General features: G+C 42.7%; 1 protein-coding gene across 1 annotated transcript in view; it reads left to right on the plus strand.

Moving 5' to 3' along the window:
- Nucleotides 1–12683, plus strand: part of VSTM4 (V-set and transmembrane domain containing 4) — a 256023-nt gene that overhangs the window by 98416 nt on the left and 144924 nt on the right. The window lies entirely within an intron of this gene.

The raw sequence follows: 12683 nt of genomic DNA on the forward strand, positions 1-12683 counted from the left end.
CTTGTTTGATGTGTCATTGCAAAAGATTTTCTCCCACATTGTGGGTTCCCTTTTTACTCTTCTGGTAAAGTCTTTTGATGCACAAAAGTTTTTAATTTTTAGTATGTCCCACTCATCTGTTGTGTCTATTTTTGTTTGTGTAGTTTTCAAAATGTTTGGTAGCATGTGTATTCCCTGAAGTAGTGCCCTCACATTCTTCCCTATTTTATTCATTGATGGCCTTCATAATCCTGAGATTCATATTTAGGTCTTTAATCCATGTTGAGTTGGTTTTTGTATTAGGTGTGAGGCGAAGGTTTTGTTTCAGTCTTTTGCATATTGCTTTCCAGTCCTGCCCTCACCGTCTGTTGAAGAGACTGTCACCTCCCCATGTGATATATTTAGGCGTTTTGTCAAAAATCAGTTGGCTGTAAGTAGATGGGTTAATTTCTGGATTCTCAATTCTGTTCCATTGATCTATGTATCTTTCATTGTACCAGTACTAAGCTGTTTTGACCACTGTAGCCGTGTAGTAAATTTTGAAGTTGGGGAGTGAGAGGCCTCCAGCCTTATTCTTCTTCTTAAGCAGTGCTTTGCCTATCCTGGGTCTCTTTCCTTTCCATATAAAGTTTGTAATTGTTTTTTCCATCTCTTGGTTTTGGTTTTTTTTTTTTTTTTTTTTTTCTGTATGAACAGAAATTGTTTCTTCTGAGTCATTGTGGTATTGATGTATTTGTATTAAGTTGATGAATGCTTATACTTTTTTAGGTACTCACCAACTGCCTCCTGGTGTGTGTGATCAAGAGATGAGCTTGTTCTTTGTTTGTTACTCATGTAGTTCATCTCATAGTGAATTTAGCTAACATTGGTTGTTGTCATTGATCCAGTGTAGCACCAGCAGCAGGCATGGACACTGGCCCAGTTGCTGGTGCTGAAGAGGGCACAGCTGTGGTTGGGCTGTGTGGCTACAGTTGCTGTCTTCCATCTTGTGATGCAAGAAGAGAAAATATTCCCACTAATGGGAATAAAAACAAACAAAGCTAAATAAAACATATCTGGATTGAAAAACTCCCAAGAAAAGAACAACAACAACAAAAAAAAACCAAAACCAAAAAATATCATTCAACAGCAGTTGAAAACTAAGCACAATTCTTCTGAATCACTTAACTGGCCACCTGAGAAATTTCACCTATAATGGCCACCTCCCTTACCTATAATCAGTCTTTTTTAGTTTTCTTTCCCTTGTTTTCAGCCACTTCTAGTGAGAGCTAGCCAGTGTTGCCCAGGGCCGATTTGAAGCTGGGTCTACCAGAGCGGGGCCATTGCTGCTAGCCCCTCCCTCTTCAATTCTGCACCCAATCACGGGGTGCACAGGAGACCTTCCCTCATGGTGTGGAGACTTGTAGAAGTCTCACCTCTGGTCACCAGAGAGATAAAGAGAACAGAAAAAAAAAAAAAAAAATTGGACCTTTGTCTTTGCAAGTCATAAGTAGGCTTCTGCAAAATGAATGTTATCAGTCTCTCGATCCACTCACTCACATTCATAGTGGCTGTGGGAGGTCCCATGGGCTGCCCATGTCAGAACTCACCTCTTTTATTGTGTATGTACAACTCTCTCTCTCCCAGTAAGCAGTTGATCCACTTATTTATCCCTTTATCTGAAGCTCAGAGTTCCAAAACCATCCCTGAAACGATTTCATCTCGTTTTCTTTATCTTTGGTACAGATGGTCCCCACAGCCTTCCTGTCTAGTCCACCATCGTCATGCCCCCAAGATTAACTCTAGTTTGAGGAGGTACCTTCCAACCTGAGGGCCTCATCTTCTTCCAGTGCTATATCAGATAATGTTCTGTCACTGTTCATAAAGGTTTTCAGTGGCTAACCATTCAGAAGTGGTCTGCCTCTCCTTCTTCCTAGTCTTTCTTGGTCTGGAAGCTCTGCTGAATTCTGTCCACCATGGACAAGTCGAATGGTATTTAAAATAAAATCATCCTATGCCACAGTCACCCTTTGGTGAGTAGTCACATAAGACACAAATATCTTCACTTCTTTGTCCCATTTATAGAGGTTTATTCATATAGACTTTTCTCCATACCCCCTTGCCACTTATTTTCCAATCATGTTTCTTTCAAGTCCCTGCCATCCAGTCAAGCCATTAGCCACAGTCATTCTCACATGGGGCCCTTTCTCCATTCAAACCAAGAAAACAATTAGATGCACTTGGGTTGTAGTGCTGCTGCGCTCCACTTTGGAGTAACACCTGCTTATCATTTAGGACCATCTATAAGCCATCTATGAGTTTTTTCTTCCTTAGTCAACATAAGACCCTTCCCATGAGGCAGAGCTACACACTGGGAAAAGCAAGGTAATGTGACCGAAGTGGAGACTGGAGGCATTTGAGCCACTTCCTCATTCAACTTACTTGTGTCATCAGGCCTTGCTTGAGCCACCCTAGTATATAAGACTGTGCATATCCAACTTTATGGGTCTGTGGGTAAGACAACACGCAGTTCACAATGGGCAATTTAGACTGCATGGTGACTTGGTGGTCCATGCAAGACATTCATTCACTCTTAGAAAGGACCATAGATCTGGGGGAGATTTTGGAGAAAGATTAAGAGTATAAATGTTTTCACAGTGTACTGGGGTTCTTCCTCAAGGGGATCCAGTCTGCCCTTTATTCAAGGGACTGAGTTTATAAATTGGCTCAAGTTTGGGAATTTAATGAGGGGTTGTGACTCTATTCTGCTGATTCAAGTTAGACTGCCATTCATGTTACCTAGATTTCATCTGCTTATATAGATTTCCCATCTATTGCACTTCTACAATGCCCAAGCTAGAAATCTACAGATCAGACTATTCTTATTAACACTTAGACTTTGCTCTCTATTATGGTAAACATGCCCACTTTGTCTTTGTCAATTAAATGCTGCCACCTGGCCCCTACCACCTTGGGGTTCAATCAGCCCATTGTAGTTAGGCATCCTGATTCAATTATGTCAATTCCCTCTGTCAAATATGACATACATAACAGGAATCATAGCAGTCTTCAAGGATGCTAGGGGTCCCTCCCCAAATTTGTTCCTCATTGTTGTGTTAAAAGATAACGTCATCTGAGAATGCCATGTGTGGTTTATAAGTGCAGTACAGTGGATCATTTCATATGGCTTTTCTACGCATTGTCCTTGTGTTATTGTTATTAAGTGCTGTTGAGGCCTGTAGTGACCCTTTGTAGGGTTTCTGAGGAGGAGCTAGTGAGTTTGAACCAACGACCTTGCAATTCAGACCTTGAAGTTGAGTGCTTATCCTATGGCATCACACCAGGACTCAATAGGTCTTGTAACTACCACCAAACAACTTTTTCTTGATGGGTCTGTGAAAAGAGATTGCTAGGATGATATGATTCAGCTGTGATTGTTAACTGAGTTAATTGTGATTGTAAAACTTGGAGCTCTTTTGTGGGATTAAAATAAGTCCATTTCAGAAGCAGGAGAGGGGATCTCATTACTATTAGATGAACTTGGAGTGGAGTGTGGTCTTTGGACATCAAGAGTCCTATGCATTGAATCTCCTCTACCCAGGACAGAAAGCTGTGGCACCAGAAGAGTGACATAGGACAAGCACCAGCAGAACCAGAGCCAGAGCAACAGGCTTCCCCGTCCATGGAATAAGTAAAGCTTGATAGCATGTTTGTTTGCAAAGTAGGGTGCCTCCAGGCATTTAAGTAGGGGTTCTAGGTTTACTGAACCACAGAGCTAGAGCTGAGTACCTTCAGGCTGATGCTTATGGGGGATTGGTGTGCCAGATGAACACTGATCAGCAACCTGGAAAGAGCTTTGTAACATTGCCAGGGTAGAGAGGCTTGCCTGTGGGTACAGCTGAGGAAAGGCTGTCCTGCCTGGAAGACCCGTGCTTTGGGCCTTTTCTGATCCTGCATAGTAACCTGGTAATAACCACCGTAACTGTGAGTATTGTGTCTGAGTTCTGTGTGGCCATGGCAGTGAATTAAGATCTTAGCTGAGTAGAGCGTTCCTTGGGAGGAATGACTTATGTTACATTTTTGCAACAAATCCACTCAAGCATGCCAGTTTCCTGAAGCTCTGGGATACTTCTTCTAAAGTATACCAAGGCGGGTCTAGTATTTCCACTAGATTTAGTGTTGTTATTGTTGTTATATGCTGTGGAGTCGGTTCCAACTCATAGTGACCAGGTACAGGGTTTCCACAGCTGTAAATCTGTACAGGAGCAGAAAGCCTCATCTTTCTCCTGCTGAAAAGTTGGTACTTTCGAACTGCTGAACTTGAGGTTAGCAGCCCGATTCATAACCTCTATGCTAGCAGAGCTCCTTAGATTTAGTGTAGGCCACCACAGTCCATGATTCAACGAACAAACCAAATATACTACTAAGTTCTTTTCTAACCTCTCAAGCTGAAACATTGTGAAGCATGGGTAGTTTAGTGGTCCCATATTAATAAATTCAGACTGATCCAAGTTTATTTTCCTTGCACCATTATCCAACATCCTTAATAGCCATTCCCCCATATATTCTATTTATACATATCAGAAAAATCAAGCAATTCTTTTGAAATGCAGCGTACCTCTTTCTGGGTCTTAATTTGTACTTCACCATTTGTGGCTTGCTGGGCCTTAAGTCTTTTTTTGGGGGGGAGGGTCAGCCAGTTTGACATAAGATGCTCAGGCCTTGATGGCATACTTCCGAGCGGGTACAGCCGCTCCTTCCGCTGCTGTTTCTTGGTCTTCAGGTTCTCCTCGTGTTTGTTGAGCCTGCGGCGCATAGCTTGCGTTTTCTTGGGGCGCAGATCCAGGGGTTTGTACTTCTTACCCTTGTAGAACTTCCTGAGGTTCTCCTTCTGAGTCTGGTTGATGACAGTTAGAACCCGGGCAATGGATTTGCTGACAACTAGGATTTTAGAGAGCTTGGACGCCGCACCACCAGTGACTTTGGAGACGCGCAGCTGGGACAAGTCCACCTTCAAGTCGTCCAGTCGTCCAGCTGTTTTAGCAGCTCCTCTTTCTTCTTGCCTGAAGGTCCCGTGCCTTGATCTTGGCCATGGCTGAGCGAAAAAACTGCGCCGCCCCCGGATCCGAGGCCAGGGAAAGAGCTGGGCCTTAAGTCTTGTTATAGGTCTAGAAGCAATAATGGGGTGATGGGGGCGTAGTTACTGGGAAGATTTAGTAATGCCTTGTAAGGCCTTAGGTGAAATGCTAGACAACTCCCCAGGTACAAACTTAGGTGATAGCTCAGGCAATGATTAATCAGGAAATCCTCAGTCAATTTCATTATATGAGGGTAAGTGGGCTGGTTCTGTTGACAGGAGTGGTCCAATGAAATTGAGGAGCTTCTGATTATCTACTTATACCCTTCCCAAATATCAGGATATTATTTCTTCCCAGTCAATGTTCTCGTTCATGATTTGAGGGTGAAAATTCAATTGCTGTTGTAATTCAGTCACTTTTATGGTAGGACTCTGGGTTTGCTCTTTGGCAGTATCAGCTCTGTTATTTGCTTTCTTTCAGGGCACACGTGGAAACATTGAGGTCTTTTTATGTCCCACTTAAGCTGTGACTCCAAAGCTCTTAGCCCATCTTTTCCATCACCTAGTGTACATAGGGAGTTCTGGTGTTGTGCTGTGGATTAATGCGCCAGACTGCAAAGCCATTTGAACTGCAAGGTCAGCAGTTCAAGCTCACCAACTGCTCCTCAGAAACCCTATTCAGGGTTGCTATGGGTTGGAACTGACTCGACAGCACTTAACAACAACAAGTGTACATAGAGCCAACAAATCAGCTTCCCTATACTTCTCATCCTGATGGAATTACAGAAAAGCCTTGCTTTTTTGTATACAATCACAAAAAGCCTTGCTTCTCACCAATATGCGATTTGTTGGCGGTAGTGTTTTGCATATTAATATTGTCATCACATGGCATGGATTATTAGTGTACTCTTTACTAATGGAGGCAAAGTTGTAAACAACTTTAAGACTTAAGATCTAATTTGGGAAATTCATTATTATGCTTTTGTTTCTCTAAAATCACTCTTGGTACCAGATATCTTAGGCTAGGCTTTGTAGACAATTTTGCAGATGTGTATATATAGAGCAATGTGTCACAAAGAAAAGGTGGTTGTAGAGGCTGGCAAGTTCCAAGTAAGATGTCAGGCTGCAGATTTCTCCTGACTCATTTAACTGCATGGATTGACAAACTTAATATCAGCAGGTCACACAGCAGACTGCAGACTGCAGGCTGAAGAGGCAAATGAATCCAAGATCAGTAGGTTAGATGGCAGACTGCTGACTCAGGATGGCAGAGGCTAAGCGCTCTCAGATTGGCAGGCTGCTGGCTCAAGTCCAAAGAACTGGAGGTCAGATGATTAGGAGCCAGCTGCAGGATCTAGATCCAACAAAATGAGAGCTTTTCCGGTCACTCCATAGTAGGCCACGCCCATGTGGAAACTTTTCAATTGATTGGCTGCTCGTAGCTCTCATCATGGAGTAGGTTACACTATGAGATCTTATCATGGGATATGACTACACCATAACTACCAAACCACTGAGAATCATGACCCAGCCAAGTTGACATCACACTTTTGGAACTTGAGTTTCCTATTCTATGAAATTGGACCAGCCACCTTCCTTAGACTGAAGATCATTCATGGTGCCATGTCAGACAGGCAAGATTGCGAGAACCTTCCCCTTCCCTGTTCAGATCTTCTCTAAGCCCCTGACTGTTCACATCAGTCTCTTTTGCTGTCAGTGTCTGTTTCCCAGACTCTCATCTCAACCTCCTCTCATGTCTTACTTTCTTCCTTAATGATTGCAGTTTTCATGATTTCAACTCTTGCCTCCTTGAGAAATCTTGCATGCCTTCAGCCAGCAGCTCCTCTTATACATCATCTCTAATATATCCCACCTGGGTCCCTTCTTCAGCATTTCTAAAACAGACAGGTACAGTGGGCCTCCTTGGGATGACAAGGGTAAGAACTCTGCCTTGCAGTTAGGTGTCCTCTGACTCATGGTAATTTCTCACTTAGCAGCTGGTAACTTACCATTTTGCCTCTTCTCCCTCATTGAGAAAGTGTGGCAAACTATCTTATGAATTGTTTTGAGGAGCAAGTAAAACATATACAGAACTCTTAGCACAGCACACTGTGGCTCATAGCATTGTTGTTAAGTGCCACCAAGTCAATTCCAACTCACAGTGATCCTGTATAGGGGTTCTGAGGAGTGGCTGGTGAGTTTGCAGTTCAAACCTACCTAGTGGTCCAGTGCTTATCCTTGAACACACCAGTTAGTTTCTAATATTTAAAATAGCTATCTAAATGGTCTCTTTGATTCAGAATGACTGTATAACAAATCACGACACTTAATAATTTCTGTTATTAACCCAAGATTACCATTCTTTGTTAGATTCCATGGTCATCACTGATGAGCATGGTCAAACAGGTAACATAAGCAGCATTGGCAGAGGGAACTGTCTTTTGGGATGTTGCAAGGCTAAGGGAACCATTGAGCAAGGGCTATATACCTAGAGACTAGTACCAGTTAGAAGCTCTGTCCCCTGAAGGACAGGGGAGGGAGCAGTCCCTGGCGTTATGAAGCCACAGCTGTAAAAGAGGAGTGTTCGTCGGGAGCCTTAGAAGAGAGGCCCAGTGGATGTCAGCCAAGAGCCAGGCAGACGATAACAGATGTGCACTTTCCTCAGCACCCCATCTCTTGCTGGTGCCTCACCTTGGCTGAGCTGAGCAGAAGCCAGAGGGCTGGGTGTCTTGGGGGTGCAGTCCACAGAGGTAGGCTTCCAGGACTCAGAGCAGGTGAAGAAGAGCAAAGGGCACCTGGGAGACACATGAAGAAGACCCAGTACAGTCAGCTGCTTGGTGGCAAACGGCAGACTGGAGCCCAAATCCTTCTATTCCAAATCCCATGCCCTTTCCCACTATCTCCTGCTGTGTTTCTCTCTTCCACAAAATCAGGTCTGTGAACCCTTCCCCCATGTAGCCCCACCTGATCAACAGTGCCGAAATCTGCCTCCTGCTTGGAACGCTCTCACTTGTGGCAGCTAATGGCACAAGTTGTCATAGGTGCAAACACATGTCTCTCTTCAAAAGGACAGTTTGTAAGGGCAGGGACAATGCATCAGGACAACTGCTAAACAAGTGGTGGTGGCTGGCTGGGTTTGTTTCCCAGCTGATTTACTCCAACTGTTGGAGTTGGGAAGCCATATGTTTTGCTCTGAAAGTACTTCAGCCTGGCTCAGGGGAATGAGAGAGAGAGATCTGACGTGAGCTGCAGGCCCCATTAGCCATGAGCAGTTGAGCAATGGCAAAGAAACAAAGCAAGGAGGTTGGTCAGAAGACAACCCTTTCTTCTCCAAAGCCAAGACGGGCAGAGCTTAGACCCATGCTTTGTCATGGAAGTATGGGTATCTGCTCCTATTATCACAGAACTACAATGAACCCAGAATCCCCACTATCCTCATAGACACCAGACTGCCTGGTGCGTACCTGTGTACACTGTCCCAAAACCCTCCTAGTTTTCAAGAGCATTGCCTGAACATCTGTTAGGATTTCAGATCCTCACATGACTCTTCATACTCTCCTTGAATCCTCACTATCACTCCAGAGGGCAGTGGTATTGCTTCCATTTGACAGAGAATACAAACCAAAAAGCATTTATAAAGTTCTGAAGCAAGAAAGTGGTGGTGGTGAGGTTGAAGCCTCTCTGCCTGGTTCCTCACATGCCATTTAATCTATTAAAGCAAACCTCAGTTACTGTAGAGCTGACGTAACCTAAGGACTTTTGCCTTCAGCCCTTTTGAGACAGTTGTTGCTGAGGTCCTTCCTCAACTGCCCTTTCTAGTCCCTACAGTTCCTCAGGGAAGTTGGATTTGGTCTGGGAAAACAGTCTGTGCCACTGCAAGGGTGTCCTGTCCCATACTGTCTTAGGAGTTGACACCTTTTAGCTGTACCATGGAGCCAGGACAGGCACTATTCAAGGTCAACTGGACATTGGAGTCTCAGAATTGTAGAGTTGGTTCTGACTCACAGCAGCCTGATATACAATGGAACCTAACACTGCCCAGTTTTGCTCCATCAGCACCACCATTCCTACACATGACTCTACTGAGCAACCATGCCAATCCATCTCATTGAAGCTCTTCCTGTTGTTTTTGCTGACCTTCAGCATCAAATATAATGGGCCTGCCTGATGACATATCCAAAGTACATAAGACGAAATCTTGTCTTCCTTTCTTCCAAGGAGCATCCTGGCTGTACTTCTTCCAAGACAGATTTGTTTCTTCTTCTGACAGTCCATAGTATTTCTAATATTTCTCACAAACATCTTAGTGCAAAGGCATCAATTCTTCTTTAGCCTTCCTTACTCATTGGGCAACTTTCACATGCATACGACGCTATTGAAAATACCATGGCTTGGGTCAGGTACATGTTAGTCTTCAAAGTGACATCTTTACATTTTTAACACTTTCAAGAGGTTTTTGGCAGTAGATTTGCCCAATACATACTTTTTCATTTCTTGACTATTGCTTCCATGGACATTGATCGTGGATCCAAGTAAAATGAAATCCTTGAAAACAGTAAACTTTTCTCCATTTATAGTGATATTACTTATTGGTCCAGTCATTTTTGTTTTATGTTGAAGTATAATACATATTATTGTTATTAAGTGCTGTCGAGTTGGTTCCAACTCTGTATAGGGTTTCCAAGGAGTGGGTGGTAAATTTTAACTGCTGACCTTGCAGTTCAAAGTGTCCTTGCAGTCCAGCGCTTATGTTACAGTGCCACACCAGGACTCTGTAATCATATTGAAGGCTGTTATATTCATCATTAAGTGCCTCAATCAAATTTCAATTTCAGCAAGCGAGGTTATAACATCTGTATATTTCAGGTTGTTAATGAGTCTTTCTCCAGTACTGATGCCTTGATCGTCTCCATATAGTCCAGCTTCTAAGATTATTTGCTCAGCATACAGAAAGAGTAGGTATTGGAAAGGATACAACCCTGATGCACACCTTTCCTGATTTTAAACCATACAGTATCCCCTTGATGTATTTGAACTATTGCCTTTTGGTGTTCTACATGAACACAGATTTAATGATCTGGTATTCTAATTTTTTAAATGTTATTCATAATTTGTTACGATCCACACATTCAAATGCCTTTGCATAGTCAGCAAAACACTGGTAGACAGCTTTCTGGTATTCTCTGCTTTTAGCCATGATCCACCTGATATGATAGCCTCATTCCATGTCTTCTTCTGAATCCGGCTTGAATTGCTGGCAGTTCTCTGTCAATGCACTGCTGCAACTACTTTTTGAAGTTTCTTCAGCAAAATTTTACTTGCATGTGATATTAGTGATGGTATTTGATAATTTCTGCATTGTTAAATCACATTTCATTGGATAGGCACAAATATCCATGTATTTATCAGCTGTCATAGACCTGTGAGTACTTCTAGTGCTGCATCTGCTTGTTTATGCATTTCAATTGCTATTCCATCCATTTTCAGAGCCCTTTTCCCCTCCAAGTGCCTATAGTGCAGCTTCAGCTTCCTTCAACAGAATAGGTTGGTAATCACATGCTACTTCTTTATATAGTAGTGAAAATTGACCAGTTCTTTTGGGTCCAGTAACTGTATATTCTTTCCATCTTCTTTTGATGCTTCCCAAGTTGTTCAGTAATTTTCCCGTAAGTTGTTACCATGAAGTCGATTACAGCTCAAAGTGATCCTACATGATTGTTAAGTGCCATTGAGTTTGTTCTTACTCATCCTGTATGTGGTTTCCGAGGAGCAGCAGGTGGGTTTGAACCACTGACCTTGTGATTAGTCATCCCATGCTTATCCTACAGCACTAACACCAGCTCTGTAATATCTTTTCATGACAGATTGTAAGTCAACCACTTTATGCCTTTAGAGTGCCCCCTATTTTTGATAGCTAAAGGAGCTCTGGTAGCATAGTGGTTACGAATTGGGCTGTGAATTGCAAGGTCAGCAGTTCGAAACTACCAGCTGCTCTGCGGGAGAAAGAGGAGGCTTTCTGCTCCCGTAAAGATTTATAGCCTCAGAAACCCTGTTCAGGGTCGCTATGGGTCGGAACCGACTTGACGGCACTTAACAACAACAACAATGCCTGAATTACCTTTCTGTGGCACTGTGGGTTAATGCCCTTGGACTGCAAGGTCGGTTTGAACCACAAGATTGGTGGTTCAAGCTCATCAGCCACTCCTCGGAAACCCTATATAGGGTTGCTGTAAGTTGAAACTGACTCCATGGCACTTAACATCAACCCAGTTCACTGAGGAGATAAGCATAGCATTGCCCTTGCTATGAAGAATCTTCCATTTCAGTTGGAGCTTTGAGCAACTGCATCCATAAGCAAAAGTCCAGTTCATCCATTTGTAGCCATTTACACTTTTTACAGTATCAAACATCTTTATTTTCATCTAGCCATCTAAAGCTAGGCAAAGTGGGTACCAGCTACACGTTTTGGAGTTCACACACACCTCCTTGCACTCAGACCAGCTAGCCCCTTCACTGTCAGCTTTAGTCCCCAGGGGCTAAGTCAGTGCCTATGGGCTCAGGAGTTCACACAACTCCTTAAACTTCAGACCTGTCAGCCCTTCCTCGTCTCTTTCATCTAAAATCAGTGGATGCCAATGGAACTTGTCCAAACTCAATCTGTGTCTTCATTGATGCATTTTCCCCACTTCCACTCAGAGTACACCCAGGTGGTCACCAGACAACATACTGGACTGCTTGTGGGGTCCCTTTAACTTTCAGTCCTAGAAGGGGATTGTCACTGATAGGCCGACTTTTCTTGTACCTTGATACCTCCAAAGCAAACAGCGTACTTGAAACTCAAAAAAGCCCAACAGTCCGCTTTTTTCTGCTGCTCTTTATTTCAATAAGAATCTTCTGTTCTCCCAGCAGTTCTGGGTTAGTCAGCATGTCTTTTCAAATCCAAATATGCTGCCTCAGAACTTTATGTACTTAGCCCATTTTCAAATTGGGTTATTTGTCTTTTTCTTATATTTTTTTTAGTTTTAGATATAAATTTTATATATTAGTCCCTTTTCTGATGTTGTTAAGTACCATGAAGTCGGTTCTGACTCATAGTGATCCTGTACAGGGTTTCCGAGGCTGTAAATCTTTACAGGAGCAGAAAGCCTCATCTTTCTCGCGCGGAACAGCTGGTAGTTTTGAACTGCCGGCTTTGAGGTCAGCAGCCCTACTTGTAACCACTATGCTACCAGAAAACGTTTCCAGTCTCTGAGCTCTCTTTTTATTCTTTTAGCAAAATCTTTTGATACACATCAATTTCAAATTTTTAGGAGGTCCAGTCATATACATTGTTTTCTACTATTTGTGTGTTATTTTTAATTTTGTTAGTGTATGTATGTTATGTATTAGAGCCTCTAAGTTTGGCCTTATTTTTTCATTGATGATAGTTCGAGGTTTTACATTAGGAAAGAAATCCATGTTGAGTTTGTTTCTAATATATGATGTGAGATGTTGGTCTTGTTTCGTTCTTTTGCAAATTTATTTCCGATTTTTCCAGCACCATTTGTTGAAAAGACTGTGTATCTTTCCCACTTAATGTGTTTTGGCCCTATGTCAGACACTGTTTCACTGATATTTATAAGGTTTCAGCGAACACATTTTTTTTTTT

The sequence above is a fragment of the Chrysochloris asiatica genome, unplaced genomic scaffold, assembly GCF_000296735.1.
Source record: "Chrysochloris asiatica unplaced genomic scaffold, ChrAsi1.0 scaffold00289, whole genome shotgun sequence".
NCBI classification, from domain to species: Eukaryota; Metazoa; Chordata; class Mammalia; order Afrosoricida; family Chrysochloridae; genus Chrysochloris; species Chrysochloris asiatica.